The sequence below is a fragment of the Ursus americanus genome, chromosome 1, assembly GCF_024610735.1.
Source record: "Ursus americanus isolate L20-20 chromosome 1, mUrsAme1.1.p, whole genome shotgun sequence".
NCBI classification, from domain to species: domain Eukaryota; kingdom Metazoa; phylum Chordata; class Mammalia; order Carnivora; family Ursidae; genus Ursus; species Ursus americanus.
Genome location: NC_142127.1, coordinates 74,926,644 through 74,945,094, shown reverse-complemented (window position 1 = coordinate 74,945,094; position 18,451 = coordinate 74,926,644).

Genomic DNA, 18,451 nt, shown 5'->3' with positions numbered 1-18,451 from the left:
CTTGGTTAAGTGTATTTCTAGGTATTTGGTTCTTTTTGGTACAACTGTAAATGGAATTGTTTTCTTAGTTTCTCTTTCTGCTACTTCATTATTAGTGCATGGAAATGCAACTGATTTCTGATATTAATTTTGTATCCTGCAACCTTACTGAATTCATTTGTCAGTTCTAGTAGTTTTCTGGTGGACTCTTTAGGGTTTTCTATATATAGTATCATGTCATCAGAAAATAGTGAAAGTTTGACTTCTTCTTTACCAATTTGGATGCCTTTTATTTCTTTTTGTTGTCTGATTGCTGTGGCTAGGATTTCCAGTACTGTATTGAATAAAAGTGATGAAAATGGACATCCTTGTCTAGTTGCTGACCTTAGAGGGAAAGCTGTCAGCATTGAGTGTGATGTTAGCTGTGGGCTTTTCTTTTATGGCCTTTATTATGTTGAAATATGTGTCTCTAAGCTTAATTTGTTGGCAGTTTTTATCATGAATGGATGTTGTACTTTGTCAAATGCTTTTTCTGCATGTATTGAAGTGATTATATGGTTTTTATCCTTTTTCTTATTAAGGTGATGTGCTGATTGATTTGCAAATATTGAACCACCCTTGTATCCCAGGAATAAATCCCATTTGATTATGGTGAATGATTTTTTAAATGTATTGTTGGATTCCATTTGTTAATATTTTGTTGAGAATTTTTGCACCTATATTCATCAGAGAAACTGGGGTTTGGGTTTTTTTCATACTGTCTTTATCTGATTTTGGTATCAGGGTAATGCTGACCTCATAGAATGAATATGGATGCTTTCCTTGCTCTTCTTCTTCTTCTTTTTCTTGGTGGGGGGGGGAGTAGTTTGAAAAGAATAGGTATTAACTCTTCTTTAAATGTTTGGTAGAATTCCCCTGTGAAGCCATCTGCTCCTGGTCTTTTGTTTCTTGAGAGTTTTTTGATTAGTGATTCAATTTCATTGCTAGTAATTGCACTGTTCAAATTTTCTATTTCTTCCCAATACAGTTTTGGAAGCTTATATGGTTCTAGGACTTTATTTCTTTTAGGTTGTCTAATTTGTTGGCATATAATTTTTCATAATATTCTCTTATAATCCTTTGTATTTCTGTGTTGTTGATTATTATTTCTCCTCCTTCATTTCTGATTTTGAGTCCTCTGTCTCTCTCTTTTTCTTTTGATGAGTCTGGTTAAAAGTTATCAATTTTGTTGAATTTACAAAAAAACAGCACCTGGTTTCATTGATCTTTTGTATTTTTTTAAATTTTGATTTCATTTGTTTTTCTTCTAATCTTCTAATTATTTCCTTCCTTCCAGTAGCTTTGGGTTTTATTTGTTCCTGTTCTTCTAGGTCCTTTAGGTGTAAGGTTAGGATGTTTAAGATTTTTCTTCTTTTTCAGGTAGGCCTATATTGCTGTAATCTTCCCTCTTAGAATAGCTTTTGCTGCATCCCAAAGATTTTGAATCTTGTGTTTTCATTTTCATTTGTCTCCATATATATTTTCATTTCCTTTTTGATTTCTTTGTTGACTCATTCATTGCTTAGTAGCATGTTAATTAACTTCCATGTATATGTTAAGACTATGGCCTAAGGTGATCTATTCTGGGGAATATTCCATGTTCACTTGCAAAGAATTTTTAGGATAAATGTTCTGAATATATCTTTAGGTCCATCTGGTCCAATGTGTCATTCAAATCAACTGTTTCTTGTTGATTTTCTGTTTGGATGATCTCTCTATTACTTAAGATGGCTGTTTAGGCCCCTTACTATTATTATATTATTATCTACTTCTTCCTTTATGTCTGTTAATAGTTGCTTTATGCATATGGGTGCTCCCATGTTGGGTGCATAGATGTTTACAATCACTCTATCTTCTTGTTGGATTGTTCCCTTTATGATTATGTAGTGTCCTTCTTGCTTGTTAGTCTTTTTTTAAGTCTATTTTGTCTGATATAATATTGTTATCCCATTTCTTTTCACTTCATTTCAATCTGCATATGTCTTTAGCTCTGAAATGAGTCTCTTGTAGGCAGCATATAGATGGATCTTGCTTTTTTTTTTTTATCCATTCACTCACCCTGTCTTTTGATTGCAGCATTTGGTCAATTTACATTCATTTTTTTAATAATAATTTTTATTTTGTTATATTAGTCACCGTACAGTACATCCCCAGTTTTTGATGCAATGTTCCATGATTCATTATTTGCATATAACACCCAGTGTGCCGGGCAATATCTGCCCTCCTTAATACCCATCACTGGCCTATCCCAATCCCCCACGCCCTCCCCTCTGAAGCCCTCAGGTTGTTTCCCAGAGTCCACAGTCTCCCATGGTTCATTACCCCTTCTGTTTACCCACCCTTCATTTTTCCCTTCCTTCTACTGATCTTCCTATTTCTTATGTTCCATGAATGAGTGAAACCAATGATAATTGTCTTTCTCTGCTTGACTTATTTCACTTAGCATAATCAACTCCAGTCCCGTCCATCCTGCTGCAAATGTTGGGTAATCATTCTTTCTGATGGCTGAGTAATATTCCATTGTATATATGAACCACATCTTCTTAACCCAGTCATCTGTTGAAGGGCATCTCGGCTCCTTCCACAATTTAGCTATTGTGGACAATACTGCTATGAACCTTGGGGTGCATGTGGCCCTTCTCTTTACTACATCTGTATCTTTGGGGTAAATACCCAGTAGTGCAGTTTGCTGGATCATAGGGTAACTCAATTTTTAACTTTTTAAGGGACCTCCACACTGTTTTCCAAAGTGGCTGTACCAACCTGCATTCCCACCAACAGTGTAAGAGGGATCCCCCTTCTCCACATCCTCTCCAGCAATCGTTGTTTCTTGCCTTGTCAATTTTTACCATTCTAACTGGAGTAAGGTGGTATCTCAGTGTGTTTTTGATTTGAATTTCCCTGATGGCTAATGATTTTGAACATTTTTTCATGTGTCTTTTAGCCATTTGTATGTCTTCATTGGAAAAGTGTCTGTTCATATCTTCTGCCCATTTTATGATTTATTTGTTTCTCACATATTGAGTTTGAGAAGTTCTTTGTAGATCTTGGATACTGGTCTTTTATCTGTAGTGTCATTTGCAAATATCTTCTCCCATTCCGTGGGCTGTCTCTTAGTTTTTTTGACTGTTTCCTTGGCTGTGCAGAAGACTTTTATCTTGATGAAGTCCCACAAGTTCATTTTATCTTTTGTTTCTCTTGCCTTTGGAGATGTGTCATGAAAAAGGTTGGTGTGGCCGATGTCAAAGAGGTTGCAGACTATGTTCTCCCCTAGGATTTTGATGGATTCCTGTCCCATATCGAGGGCTTTCAACCATTTGGAGTTTATCTTTGTGTGTGGTGTAAGAGAGTGGTCAAGTCTCATTCTTTTGCACATAGCTGTCCAATTTTCCCACCACCATTTATTGAAGAGACTGTCTTTTTTCCACTGTCTTTTTTCCTGCTTTGTCAAAGATTAGTTGCCCAAAGAGCCTAGGGTCCATTTCTGGGTTCTCTATTCTGTTCCATTGGTCTATGTGTCTGTTTTTGTGCCAGTACCATGCTGTCTTTGTGATCACAGCTTTGTAGTATAGCTTGAAATCCGGCATTGTGATGCCCCCAGCTTTGTTTTTCCTTTTCAACAGTTCCTTGGCGATTCGGGGCCTTTTATGGTTCCACACAAATTTAAGGGCTGTTTGTTCCAGTTCTTTGAAAAATGTCATTGGTATTTTGATCGGGATGGCATTGAAAGTGTAGATTACTCTGGGTAGCATAGACATTTTAACTCTGTTTATTCTTTCGATCCATGAGCATGGAATATTTTTCCATCTTTTTGTGTCTTCTTCAATGTCTTTCAGGAGTGATTCGTAGTTTCTAGAATATAGATCCTTTACGTCTCTGGTTAAGTTAATTCCAAGATAACGTATGATGTTTGGTGCTATTGTAAATGGAATGGATTCCCTAATTTCGCTTTCTTCAGTCTCATTGTTCGTGTACAGATGCAACTGATTTCTGAGCATTGATTTTGTATCCCGCCACATTACTGAACTGCTCTATAAGTTCTAGTAGTTTGGGGGTGGAGTCTTTTGGGTTTTCTATATAGGGTATCATGTCATCTGCGAAGAGAAACAGTTTGACTTCTTCTTTGCCAATTTGGATACCTTTAATCCCTTTTTGTTGTCTGATTGCTGTTGCAAGGACTTCTAATACTATGTTGAATAATAATGGCGAGAGTGGGCATCCTTGTCGTGTTCCTGATTTAAGGGAAAGGCTTCCAGCTTTTCCCCATTGAGAAAGATATTTGCTGTAGGCTTTTCATGGATGGTTTTTATGAAATTGAGGAATGTACCCTCTATCCCTACACTCTGAAGGGTTTTAATCAGGAAAGGATGCTGTATTTTGTCAAATGCTTTTTCTGCATCAATTGAGAGGATCATATGGTTCTTGACTCTTTTCTTGTTGATATGCTCTATCACACTGATCGATTTGTGAATGTTGAACCACCCTTGCATCCCAGGGAATGAATCCCGCTTGGTCATGATGGATAATCCTTTTAATGTACTGTTGGATCCTATTAGCTAGGATCTTGTTGAGGATTTTGGTGTCCGTATTCATCAGGGATATCGGTCTGTAATTCTCCTTTTTGATGGCGTCTTTGCCTGGTTTGAGGATCAAGGTAATACTGGCCTCATAGAATGAGTTTGGTAGTTTTCCTTCTGTTTCTATTTTTTGAAACAGCTTCAGGAGAATAGGTATTATTTCTTCTTTGAATGTTTGGTAGAATTCCCCGAGGAATCCGTCAGGCCCTGGACTCTTGTTTTTGGGGAGGTTTCTGATCACTGTTTCAATCTCTTCATAACTAATTGGTCTGTTTAAATAATCGATTTCTTCCTGTCTCAGTCTTGGTAGTTTATAGGTTTCCAGGAAGGCATCCATTTCTTCCAGGTTGTTTAATTTATTGGCATAAAGCTGTTGATAAGAGTTTCTATTGATCCTTCCTATTTCATTGGTGTTGGTTGTGACCTCTCCCCTTTCATTCATAATTTTATTAATTTGGGTCCTTTCTCTATTCTTTTGAATAAGTCTGGCCAGTGGCTTATTGATCTTGTTTATTCTTTCAAAGAACCAGCTTGTAGTTCTGTTGATCTGCTCTACTGTGCTCCTGGTTTCTAATTCATTGATCTCTGCTCTAATCTTGATCACCTGCCTTCTTGTGCATGGGTGAGGCCTGTTCTTCTGTTCCAGCTCCAGCTTCTTGAGGTGAGTCTATAAAAACTGCATTTTAGATTTTTCTCTTCTTTTGAGTGAGGCTTGGATGGCTATGTATTTTCCCCTTAGGACCGCCTTTGCAGCGTCCCACAGGTTTTGGACCAATGTGTTTTCATTCTCATTGGTCTCCAAAAATTGTTTAAACTGATTTTTAATTACCTGGTTTACCCAATCATTCTTGAGCCGGATGGTTCTTAGTTTCCAAGTGTTTGAGTTTCTTCCAAATTTTTCCTTGTGATTGAGTTCCAGTTTCAAAGCGTTGTGGTCTGAGAATATGCAGGGAATAATCTCAGTCTTTTGGTATCAGTTGAGACCTATTTTGTGACCCAGTATATGGTCTATTCTGGAGAAAGTTCCATGGGCATTTGAAAAGAATGAGTATTCTGTTGTTTTAGGGTGGAGTGTTCTATGTATATCTATGAGGTCCATCTGGTCCAGTATGTCATTCAAAGCTCTTGTTTCTTTGTTGATTTTCTGCTTAGGTGATCTGTCTATTGCTGAGAGCAGAGTGTTGAGGTCCCCTACTATAATGTATTATTATCTATATGTCTCTTTATTCTGGTTAAGAGTTGGCTTGTGTATCTAGCGGCTCCCCTGTTGGGGGCATAGATATTTATAATTGTCATATCCACTTGTTGGATACATCTTTTAAGAATAATATAGTGTCCTGTATCTCTAACTACAGTCTTTAGTTTAAAATCTAATCTGTCTGATATGAGAATTGGTACCCCAGCTTTCTTTTGAGGTCCACTGGCATGAAAAATGGCTCCCTATCCCTTCACTTTCAGTCTGGATGTATCTTTAGGTTCAAAATGAGTCTCTTGTAGACAGCAAATGGATGGGTGATGTCTTTTTATCCAGTCTGCAACCGTGTGGCATTTATGGAAGCATTTAGGCCATTCATATTGAGAGTGATTATTGAGAGATATGATTTTAATGATGCCATGTTGCCTGTGAAGTCTTTGTTTGTATAGATTGTAGATTTCTGTTCTGTATCACTCTTGGGGCCTTTTTACTTTTATGGAACCCTCCTTAATATCTCCTGTAGGGCTGGTTTGGTGGTTACGAATTCGTTCAGTTTCTGCCGATCCTGAAAGGTCCTTATCTCTTCATCAATTCTGAATGACAGCCTTGCTGAATAAAGGATCCTTGGCTGCATGTTCTTCTCAGATAGCTTTGAAAATACCCTGCCAACCCTTCCTGGCCTGCCAGGTCTCTGTAGACAGGTCTGATGTTATTCTGATATTTTCCCCTGTGTACATAAGGATTTTCTTCCCCCTGGCTGCTTTCAATACTGTATCCTTGGATCTAATATTTGCGAAATGCACTATGACGTGACATGGTGTAGGTCTGTTCTCATTGACCTTGGGAGGGGTCCTCTCTGCTTCTTGGACACGAATGCTTGTTTCTTTGCCAGATTAGGGAAGTTCTTAGCTACAGTTTGTTCAAATATCTCTTCTAGACCTCTCTCTTTCTCCACCCCCTCAGGGATGCCGATGATTCTGACATTGGAACGTTTCATTGAGTCAGTATTCTCCCATAATTTACATTCTTGAGATTGGATTTTTTTTTAAAGATTTTTATTTATTTATTCAACAGAGATAGAGACAGCTAGCGAGAGAGGGAACGCAAGCAGGGGAGTGGGAGAGGAAGAAGCAGGCTCATAGCAGAGGAGCCTGATGTGGGGCTCGATCCCATAACGCCGGGATCACGCCCTGAGCCGAAGGCAGACGCTTAACCGCTGTGCCACCCAGGCGCCCCAGAGATTGGATTTTTTTGATCCAAGTTTCTGTTTTAACATTCTCTTCTACCATCCCATCCTCCAATTCACTATTTCTTTCTTCTGCCTCATTTACCCTGGCTGTCAAGAGTGTCTAGTTTAGACTGCATTTGATTCATAGCATTTTTAATTTCTGCCAGGCTCGCTCTCATTTCTGCCCTTAGAGATTCTATATTCTCGTTAAGATTTTCATTTATAGTTTTTTCAAGCCTACACATCATCTTGACCATTGTTACTCTTAACTCCATTTCTGACGATTTGGTTATATCCATAATCATCATTTCTGTGGCAGAGGCCACAGACTCATTATCTTTTCTTTGCTGGGGGGGATTTCTCCTTCTCATCATTCTGATGAGGAGAGGTTGTGGGGATGCCCAGAGCCGAAAGTATTGACCAGGACAGAGGCAGTGTGCACTTGTTTTATAGGGACCTTAGGGTTGTCGGCTTCTTGATTTTTCAGTCTGCCTTCTGGTGGAGGGGCCTGCTGTGCTGATATTCAAGCAGCCCTGTTTGAGTAGAGTTGCCCCATCCCCTGCGAGGGGGGATGGGGATGGGCACAATGTGAGCCGGTATTTCCGGGCTTTTGTTCTCTGGCAGCTTTCCCTGGCGGTTTACTGTTGCTCTTCTGAGAGAGCAGCAGTGGCCAAATCCTAGCCTTGGTCTCAGAACAGAGGGATTGCAGTCTGCTCTCTACTGAGCTCTCTTGGCCACTTTAACTCTGTTTCTGTCAGTGCTGCCAAGAACCCTGCAGCGTCCCGGGATGTGCGCCCCACAGCCTGTGTCCCAGCCCTCACTTCCAGGGTAAGCGCGTCTCTGTCCTTTGTGCTTCTTACACCACCAGCCACCCCCAGTTCCCGCGCGCGCTCCCTAGCTCCCTGTTTCAGTCTGGTCGCACATGTACTCCCGAGCTCCCGGTATCAGTCCAGTTCCAGTCAGTGCTCCGGAGCTCTGGTTTTCAGTCTGGTTGCACACACGTTCTCTGGCTCACAGTCTCATTCTGCTCTCTCGCGGGTGCCGGTCCGCTAGTCTGGCCACTCCCCCGTGCAGGTGGCTACTGCTTCCTGGCGCCCGAGCGCCTCAGATCCCTCCCCCTTCCATTTATCTTCTGATATCTGTGCACGGATTCACGGCTCCCCGTTTCGTACTTCAATATCCAGTGATGGAGATGTTCGTTTGTATAGATCCAGATGTATCTTCCTGCGTCTCACACTGATTCCATGGGTTTTCAGGATGGTCTGGTAGATATCCAGCTCGACTCGGGACCAGCTGAGAAAGGGTCTCCTACTCCTCTGCCATCTTTTCTCCTTCTTGCAGAAAGTGGTCTCTTTTCTGTTCATAGAGTTTCTGCTACTCTTTTCTTCATTCTCCAGTTGCGTTCATAGGTATTCAGAATGGTTTGGTAGCTCTCTCACTGAATTCCTGGGACCAGACGAACTTTAGGTCTCCTGCTCCTCCGCCATCTTGGAACCCGGTCCATTTACATTCAAAGTAATTATTGATAGATATGAACTTATTGCCATTTTGTTACTTTAGGGTGGTTTTTGTAGTTCTCTGGCCTTTCTTGCTCTCTTTTGTGGTTTGATGGCTTTCTTTGTGATACGCTTGGATTCCTTTCTGTTTATTTTTTGCTTACCTATTATAGGTTTTTGGTCTGTGGTTACCATTAGATTTATATATAATATCCTATGCATACAGCAATCTATATTAAATTGATGGTCACTTAAATTTGAACCCATACTAAAAGCTCTAAATGTTTATTCCCCCATGCATATTTTATGTGTATGGTGGCATATACTACACCTTTTTATTTTATGAATTCCTTGACTGATTTTTATGTAATTCATATTACTGCTTTTATTTTTATGTAATTCATATTACTGCTTTTATGCTTTACTTCTGTATTGTTTTTTAATTTCCATTCCAGTGTAGTTAATATACAGTGTTATGTTTGTTTCAGGTGTACAATGTAGTGATTCAACAATTCCATATATTATTCAGTGCCCATCAAGAACAGTGTACACTTACTCTCCTTCACCTATTTCAGTCCTCCTCCCACCCACCTCCTCCCACCTGCCTCCCTTCTGGTATCCATCTGTTTGTTTTCTATAGCTGAGATTCCGTTTATTAGTTTGTCTTGCTCTTTTTTTCTCTGTTTGTTGTTTCTTAAATGCCACATATGAATGAAATTATATGGCATTTGTCTTTTTCTAACTGGGTTTATTTTACTTAACATTATATTCTCTAGCTCCATCCATGTTATTGCAAATGAAATGATTTCATTCTTTTTTATGACTGAATACTACTTAATTGTGTATACTATATCTTCTTTATCCATTCATCTATCAGTGGACACTTGGGCTGTTTCCATAATTTGGCTATTGTAAATAATACTGCAATAAACATAGGAGTGTTATTTAAATTAGTGTTATTTAAATTAGTGTTATTGTATTATTTAATTAAATACATAGTATTGAGATTGCTTTATCATAGGGTAGTTCTATTTTTAATTTTTTGAGAAATCTCCATACTGTCTTCCACAGTGGCTGCACTGGTTTGTATTCCCACCAATAGTCCACTAGGGTTCCTATTTCTCCATGTCCTTGCCAGCACTTATTATTTCTTGTGTTTTTTTATTTTAGCCATTCTGACAGGTGTCAGGGGGTATCTCATTGTGTTTTTGATTTGCATTTCTCTGATGATGAGTGATGTGGAGCATCTTTTCATGTTATCTGTTGGCCCTCTGTATGTCTTCCTTGGAGAAATGTCTATTCATATCTTCTGTCCATTTTTAATTGGATTATTTGGTTTGGGGATGTTGTGTTGCATCCATTCTTTATATATTTTAGATGCTAACCCTTTATTGGCTATGTCCTTTGTAAATATCTTCTCCCATTCACTATGTTGTCTTTTAGTTTTGTTGATCATTTCCTTTGCTGTGCAGAAGCTTTTTATTTTTGTGTAGTCCAAATAGTTTATTTTTTGCTTTTATTTTCCTTGCCTTGGGTGACATATCTAGAAATATGTTGTTACTGCAATGTCAGAGAAATTACTGCCTCTACTCCCTTCTAAAACTTTTATGGTTTCAGGTCTCACATTTAGGTGTTTAATCCATTTTGAGTTTATTTTTGTGTACGGTGTTTTGTTTGCATTCTCTCTCTCTTTTATGAGTTTGACTAGAAGCTTATCAATTTTGTTGACTTTTCAAAGAATCAGCTCCTGGTTTTGTTTATTTGTTTTATTGTCTTTATTTCTATATCATTTATTTCTGTGCTAATCTTTATTATTTCCTTTCTTCTGCTGGATTTGGGTTTTGTTTGTCCTTCTTTTTCTAGTTTCTCTAGGTGTAGTGTTGGGTTATTTGAGATTTTTCTTGCTTCTTGAGGTAGGCCTGTATTGCTATAGACCTCTCTCTTAGACTGCTATTGCTGCACCCCAAAGAATTTAGAACAATTGAGTTTTCATTTTCATTTGTCTCCATGTATTTTTTTAATTACATATAATGTACTATTTGTTTCAGGGGCACAGGTCTGTGATTCATCAGTCTTATACCCAGTGTTCATAACAACACATGCCCTCCCCAATGTCCATCACCCGGTTACCCTGTCCCCCCCCCCCCCACACCCCTCCCCTCCAGCAACCCTCAGTTTGTTTCCTAAGATTAAGAGTCTCTTGTAGTTTGTTTCCCTCTCTGGTTTCATCTTTTTTTTTTTTTTCCTCTCTTCCCCTATGATCCTCTGGCTTGTTTCTTAAATTCCACGTATCAGTGAGATCATATGATATTTGTCTTTCTCTGATTGACTTATTTCACTTAGCATAATACCCTCTAGTTCCATCCACGTCATTGCAAACGGCAAGATTTCATTTTTTGATGGCTGCCTAATATTCCATTGTGTCTATAGATACCACATCTTCTTTATCCATTCATCTGTTGATGGACACCTGGACCTTTCCATACTTTGGCTATTGTGGACATTGCTGCTACAAACATTGGGGTGCAGATGCCCCTTTGGATCACTACATTTGTACTGTTGGGGTAAATAACCAATAGTGCAAGTGCTGGGTCATGGGGAAGCTCTATTTTCAACTTTTTGAGGAACCTCCATACTGTATTCCAGAGTGGCTGCACCAGCTTGCATTCCCACCAACAGTGTCAGACGGTTCCCCATTCTCTGCATCCTTGCTAACATCTGTTGTTTCCTGACTTGTTAATTTTAGCCATTCTGACTGGTGTGAGGTGGTATCTCATTGTGGTTTTGATTTGTATTTCCCTGATACTGAGTGACATTGAGCACTTTTTCACGTGTCTATTGGCAATTTGGATGTCTTCTTTGGAGAAATGTCTGTTCATGTCTCCTGCCCATTTCTGGATTGGATTAGTTATTCTTTGGATGTTGAGTTTGATACATTCTTTATAGATTTTGGATACTAGCCCTTTATCTGATATGTCATTTGTAAATATCTTCTCCCATTCTGTCAGTTATCCTTTGGTTTTGTCTACTGTTTCCTTTGCTGTGCAAAAGCTTCTTGATGAAGTCCCAATATTTCATTTTTGCCTTTGTTTCCCTTGCCTTTGGAAACATGTCTAGCAAGAAGTTGCTGTGGCTGAGGTTGAAGAGGTTCCTGCCTGTGTTCTCCTCTAGGATTTTGATGGATTCCTGTCTCACATTTAGCTCTTTCATCCATTTCATCCATTTTTGTGTATGGTGTAAGGAAATGGTCCAGGTTCATTCTTCTGCATGTGGCTGTCCAATTTTCCCAACACCATTTGTTGAAGAAACTTTTTTTCCATTGGATATTGTTTCCTGCTTTGTCAAAGATTAGTTGACCATAAAGTTGAGGGTCCATTTCTGGGTTCTCTATTCTGTTCCATAATCTATGTGTCTTTTTGTGCTAGTACCATACTGTCTTTATGATTGCATCTTTGTAATAGAGCTTGAAGTCTGGAATTGTGATGCCACCAGCTTTGGTTTTCTTTTTCAACATTCCTTTGGCTATTCAAGGTCTTTTCTGGTTCCATAAAAATTTTAGGATTATTTGTTCCAGTTCTGTGAAAAAAGTTAACGGTATTTTGATAGGGATTGCTTTGGATGTGTAGATTGCTCTAGGCAAAATAGACATTTTCACAATGTTTGCTCTTCTAATTCATGAGCATGGAACTTTTTCCCATTTCTTTGTGTCTTCCTCAGTTTCTTTCATGAGTATCTATAGTTTTCTGAGTACAGATCCTTTGTCTCTTTGGTTAGGTTTATTCATAGGTATCTTATGGTTTTGGGTGCAATTGTAAATGGGATTGACTCCTTAATTTCTCTTTCTTCTGTCTCACTGTTGGTGTATAGAAATCCAACTGATTTCTGTGCATTGATTTTATATCCTGCCACTTCACTGAATTCCTGTATGAGTTCTAGTAATTTTGGGGTGGAGTCCTTTGGGTTTTCCACATAGAGTATCATGTCATCTGTGAAGAGTGAGAGTTTGACTTCCTCTTTGCTGACTTGGATGCCCTTTTTTTCTTTTTGTTGTCTAATTGCTGAGGCTAGGACTTCTAGTACTATGTTGAATAGCAATGGTGATAGTGGACATCCCTGCCATTTTCCTGACCTTAAGGGAACAGCTCTGTTTTTCCTCATTGATAATGATATTCACTGTGGGTTTTTCATAGATGGCTTTTATGATATTGAGGTTTGTACCCTGTATCCCTATACTGTGAAGAGTTTTATTCAAGAAAGGATGCTGTGCTTTGTCAAATGTTTTTTCTATATCTATTGAGAGGATCAAATGGTTTTTGTCCTTTCTTTTATTTATGTAGTATATCACATTGATTGATTTGCAGATGTTGAACCACCCTTGCAGCCCAGAAATAAATCCCACTTGGTCATGGTGAATAATCCTTTTAATGTACTGTTGGATCCTATTGGCTAGTATTTTCGTGAGAAATTTTGCATCCATATTCATCAGGGCTATTGATCTCTAATTCTCCTTTTTGGTAGGTTCTTTGTCTGGTTTTGGGATCAAGATAATGCTGGCCTCATAGAACGAGTTTGGAAGTTTTCCTTCCATTTCTATTTTTTGAAACAGCTTTAGAAGAATAGGTATTGATTCTTCCTTAAATGTTTGGTAGAACTCCCCTGGGAAGGCATTTGGCCCTGAGCTCTTGTTTGTTGGGTGCTTTTTGCTTACTGCTTCAATTTCCTTGCTGGTTATGGGTCTGTTCAGGTTTTCCATTTCTTCCTGGTTCAGTTTCAGTAGTTTATACTCTCTAGGACTGCATCCATTTCTTCCAGATGGTCTAATTTCTTGGTATATAGTTGCTCATAATATGTTCTTATAATTGTTTGTATTTCCTTAGTGTTGGCTGTAATCTCTCCTCTTTCATTCATGATTTTATTTATTTGGGCCCTTTCTCTTTTCTTTTTGATCAGTCTAGCCAGGGGTTTATCAATCTTATTAATTCTTTCAAAGAACCAACTCCTAGTTTTGTTGACCTGTTCTACTGTTCTTTTGGTTTCTTGTTCATTGATTTCTGCTCTGATCTTTATTATTTCTCTTCTCCTGCTGGGTTTAGGCTTTATTTGCTTTTCTTTCTCCAGCTCCTTTAGGTGTAGCATTAGGTTGTGTATTTGAGACCTTTCTTGATTCTTGAGAAAGGCTTACATTGCTATATACTTCCCCTTTAGGATGGCCTTTGCTGCATCCCAAAGATTTTGAACATTTGTGTTTTCATTTTATTTTAATTCTTTAATTTCCTGGTTGGCCCATTCATCCTTTAGTAGGATAGTCTTTAGCCTCCATGTATTTGAGTTCTTTCCAATTTTCCTCCTGTGATTGAGTTCCAGTTTCAAAGCATTGTGGTCTGAAAATATGCAGGGAATGATCACAGTCTTTTGGCACCAGGTGAGACCTGATTTGTGACCCAGGATGTGATCTATTCTGGAGAATGTTCCATGTGCACTCTAGAAGAATGTGTATTCTGTTGCTTTGGGATGGAATGTTCTGAATATATCTGTGAAGTCCATCTGGTACAGTGTATCATTCAAAGCCCTTGTTTCCTTGTTGATCTTCTGCTTAGATGATCTGTCCATTGTAGTGAGGGGGTGTTAAAGTCTCCTACTATTATTGTACTATTATCAATATATTTCTTTGATTTTGTTATTAATTGGCTTATATAAATGGCTGCTATCATGTTAGGGGCATAAATATTTACAATTGTTAGATCTTCTTGTTGGATAGACCCTTTAATTATGGTATAGTGTCCTTCCTCATCTCTTATTACAGTCTTTTTTTTTTTAAATCTAATTTGTCCAATATAAGGATTGCCACCCCAGCTTTCTTTTGGTGTCCGTTAGCATGATAAATGGTTTTCCACCCCCTCAACTTTCAATCTGGAGGTGTCTTTGTGTCTAAAGTGAGTCTTTTGCAGACAGCAGATCGATGGGTCTTGCTTTTTTATCTAATCTGATACCCTGTGTCTTTTGATTGGGGTATTTAGCCCATTTACATTCAGGGTAACTACTGAAAGATACGAATTTAGTACCATTGTATTATCTGTAAACCTGTATATCGTCTCTGTTCCTTTCTGGTCTATGTTACTTTTGGGCTCTCTCTTTGCATAGAGGACCCCTTTCAATATTTCTTGTACGGCTGGTTTGGTGATCACAAATTCCTTTAGTTTCGTTTGTCTTAGAAGCTTTTTATCACTCCTTCTATTTTGAATGGCATCCTAGCTGGATAAAGTATTCTTGGCTGCATGTTTTTCTCCTTAAGACCTTGAATATATCATGCCAGTCCTTTCTGGCCTGCCAGGTCTCTGTGGATAGGTCTGTTGCCAATCTAATGTTTGTACCCTTGTAGGTTAAGGATCTCTTGTCCCAAGCTGCTTTCAGGATTTTCTGTTTGTCTTTGAGATTTGTAAGTTTCACTATTATATGTCAGGGTATTGACCTATTTTTATTGATTTTGAGGGGGTTCTCTCTGCCTTCTGGATTTTGATGCTTGTTTCCTTCCTCAGATTAAGGAAGTTCTCAACTATAATTTGCTCCAATATACCTTCGCCCCCTCCTTTTCTCTTCTTCTGGGATCCCAATTATTCTAATATTGTTTCACTTTATGGTATCACTTGTCTCTCAAATTCTCCCCTCGTGATCCAGTAGTTGTTTCTCTTTTTCTTCGCTTCTTTATTCACCATCTTTTGGTCTTCTATATCACTAATTCTCTCTTCTGCCTTATTTATCCTAACAGAGCCTCCATTTTTTAAAATTTCATCTCATTAATAGCCTTTTTGGTTTCTACTTAGATTTTAGTTCTCTTTTTTCTCCAGAAGGGGATTCTCTAGTGTCTTCTATGCTTTTTGCAAGTCTAGCTAGTACCTTTATAATCATTATTCTGAACTCTAGTTCCAACATCTTACTAATGTCCATATTGATTAGGTCCCTGGCAGTCAGTACTGCCTCTTGTTATTTTTGAGGTGAGATTCCCCATCTTGTCATTCTTTGCAGAGAAGAATAGATGAACAAGAAAGCAAAATACTAAAATGGCAACAATGACCCCAGAGAAATATACATTAAACAAATCAGAAAAGACCCAAAACTGGGGGGAAAAAATAAAAATAAAAGAATACTTTAAAAATCAGGTGAGCAGAATAGAGCAACATACTGGAATCTGTGGGTATTTTTGTCTGTTTTTTTTTTTTTTGTTGTTGTTGTTGTTTGTTTCTGTTCTTGTTTTTTTTTTAAAAGATTTTATTTATTTACTTGACAGAGACAGCCAGCGAGAGAGGGAACACAAGCAGGGGGAGTGGGAGAGGAAGAAGCAGGCTCATAGCGGAGGAGCCTGATGTGGGGCTCGATCCCAGCATGCCGGGATCACGCCCTGAGCCGAAGGCAGATGCTTAACTGCTGTGCCACCCAGGCGCCCCTCTGTTCTTGTTTTTTAAAGAAAACTAGATCCCAAAATTGTAAAGAAAGAAAAATCTTGTATATATACAAAAATGAAATGTAATGAAAGAATAGAATACAACTGTAAAAATGGAAATTAAAAGACAAGAAAGAACAAGAACAAAAACAAAAGGGATATAAACAGATTGGTGAACAGAACAGAGCAATACACTATCTCCTGAGTATATTTTGGTCAGTTTGTTAGAGGAAACTACATCTCAAAATAGTAAAGGAAGAAAAACTTATATATGCAAAAATAAAATTAAGTACATTGAAAGGATAGAATGTGACTGTAAAGATGAAAATTAAAAACTATTTTAAAAAAGGAGCTGATAGGGGCGTCTGGGTAGCGCAGTCGTTAAGCGTCTGCCTTCGGCTCAGGGCGTGATCCCGGCATTCCGGGATCGAGTCCCACATCGGGCTCCTCCACTGGGAGCCTGCTTCTTCCTCTCCCACTCCCCTGCTGTGTTCCCTCTCTCGATGGCTGTCTCTCTGTAACATAAATAAAAAAATAAAATCTTAAAAAAAGGAGTTGATAAAAATAAGTTGGTTGAAAAAAGGAATGAAAAAATTTAAAAATTAAAAAAATTAAAGTTGAAAGACTAAAGTATCATGGGGGAAAAGCCATGAGTTCTATGTGCTGTATTCCCTTAGCACTGGAGTTTGGCAGTTCTCATTGATCTGGTAAACTTGGTCTTGGCTGAATGTTCTCACTGAGCTTCTGGGGGAGGGGCCTGTTGTGCTGATTCTCAGGTTTCTGTGCCCTGGTGGGGTTGCACCTCCCTTGCCAGGAGCGAGGCTAAGTAATCTGCTCCACTTTCCTCTATGTGGCTTTTGTTCCCTGAAGGCTTTCTGCACAGCTTTAGAGGATGAAAATGGCAGCCTCCCAATCTCTGGTCGCACAGGAGCTGGGAGCTCGGAGCTCAGGGCCCCACTCCTCAGTGAGCCCTCAGAGAAAAGCAGTCAATCACTCTGGTCTCCCTGGTCTCTGTCTGCACTCCATGCTCAGCCGGCCTGTGACCATGCATTTCTGTCTCTGGCACATGGCCCTGTTTGGAGTCTCCAAACACAGTAGATTCCTGTGACACGCTCCTGTGCCACTCCTCCCAGGGGGAAGAAGGGGAGTCTCCCTGGTTCTGCTCTTGTTGGGCCCCCGGTCGGAGAGCAGTGGCCCAACTGTGCCGCAGATCACGGTTTATGGTCACCCCAAGCTGAGAGCCCATTTCTTGGCTCACTCTTTGCAGCCAGCTTCCCTGCTCTGATACCTGGGAGCTCTGCTGCTCTCAGGCACCCCTAGTCTTCCTGTAACTCTGAGGATCCTGAGACCACAGTGTCCCAGTGAGGGTTCCACCCCTTGCTTACCTGCCTGAGCAACATCCCTCACTGGAGCAGACTTCTAAAAGTTCCGATTTTGTGTTCCCCTGCTCTATCACTTGCCAGTAGCCAGCTGACGGAGGCTCCTTGCCTGCCCCCTGCCCCCGCGGTCTATCTTCCCATATATCACCTCGGATTCACTTCTCCACACCTCCTGCCTTGCAGAAAGTGCTAACTTTTCTATTCATAGAGTTGCAGCTATTCTTTCCTTCAATTTCTGGTTGAGTTTGCAGGTATTCAGAATAGTTTGATAGCTATATAGCTGAATTCCTGGAACCACATGAAATTAAGGTCTCCTGCTCCTCTGCCATCTTAGACTCCCTCCTCCATGTATTTTTTTATTCCCTCTGATTTCTTTGTTGACCTATTCATCATTTAGTACCATATTATTTAACCTCCGTATATTTGTGCTCTTTCCAGATTTTTTCCTGTGGTTCATTTCTAATTTCATTGCATTGTGATCAGAAAAGATGCATGGTATAACTCTCATCTTTTTGAAATTGTTGAGGCTTGTTTTGTGACCTTTTATGTGATCTATTCTGGAGAATTTTCCATGTGCACTTGGAAAGAATGTGTATTGTGCTGTCTTAGGATGAAATGTTCTGAATGTATCTATTATCTGGTCCAGTGTGTCATTTAAAGCCACTGTTTCCTTGTTGATTTTCTGTTGAGATGATCTGCCCTTTGATAAGTAGGGTGTTCAAGTCCCCTACTATTATTGTATTACTGTCAGTTATTTCCTTTATATTTGTTATTAACTGTTTTATGTGTTTTGGTGCTCCCATGTTGTTTGCATAAATATTTACAACTGTATGTCTTCTTGTTGGATTGTCCCCTTAATGATTATATAGTGTCCTTTGTCTCTTTTGAAGTCAATTTTTTCTTTTTTTTTTAAGATTTTATTTATTTGACAGAGATAGAGACAGCCAGCGAGAGACGGAACACAAGCAAGGGGAGTGGGAGAGGAAGAAGCAGGCTCCCAGTGGAGGAGCCTGATGTGGGGCTCGATCCCAGAATGCCAGGATCACGCCCTGAGCCAAAGGCAAACGCTTAACGACTGAGCCACCCAGGCGCCCCTGAAGTCAATGTTTTTCTGATATAA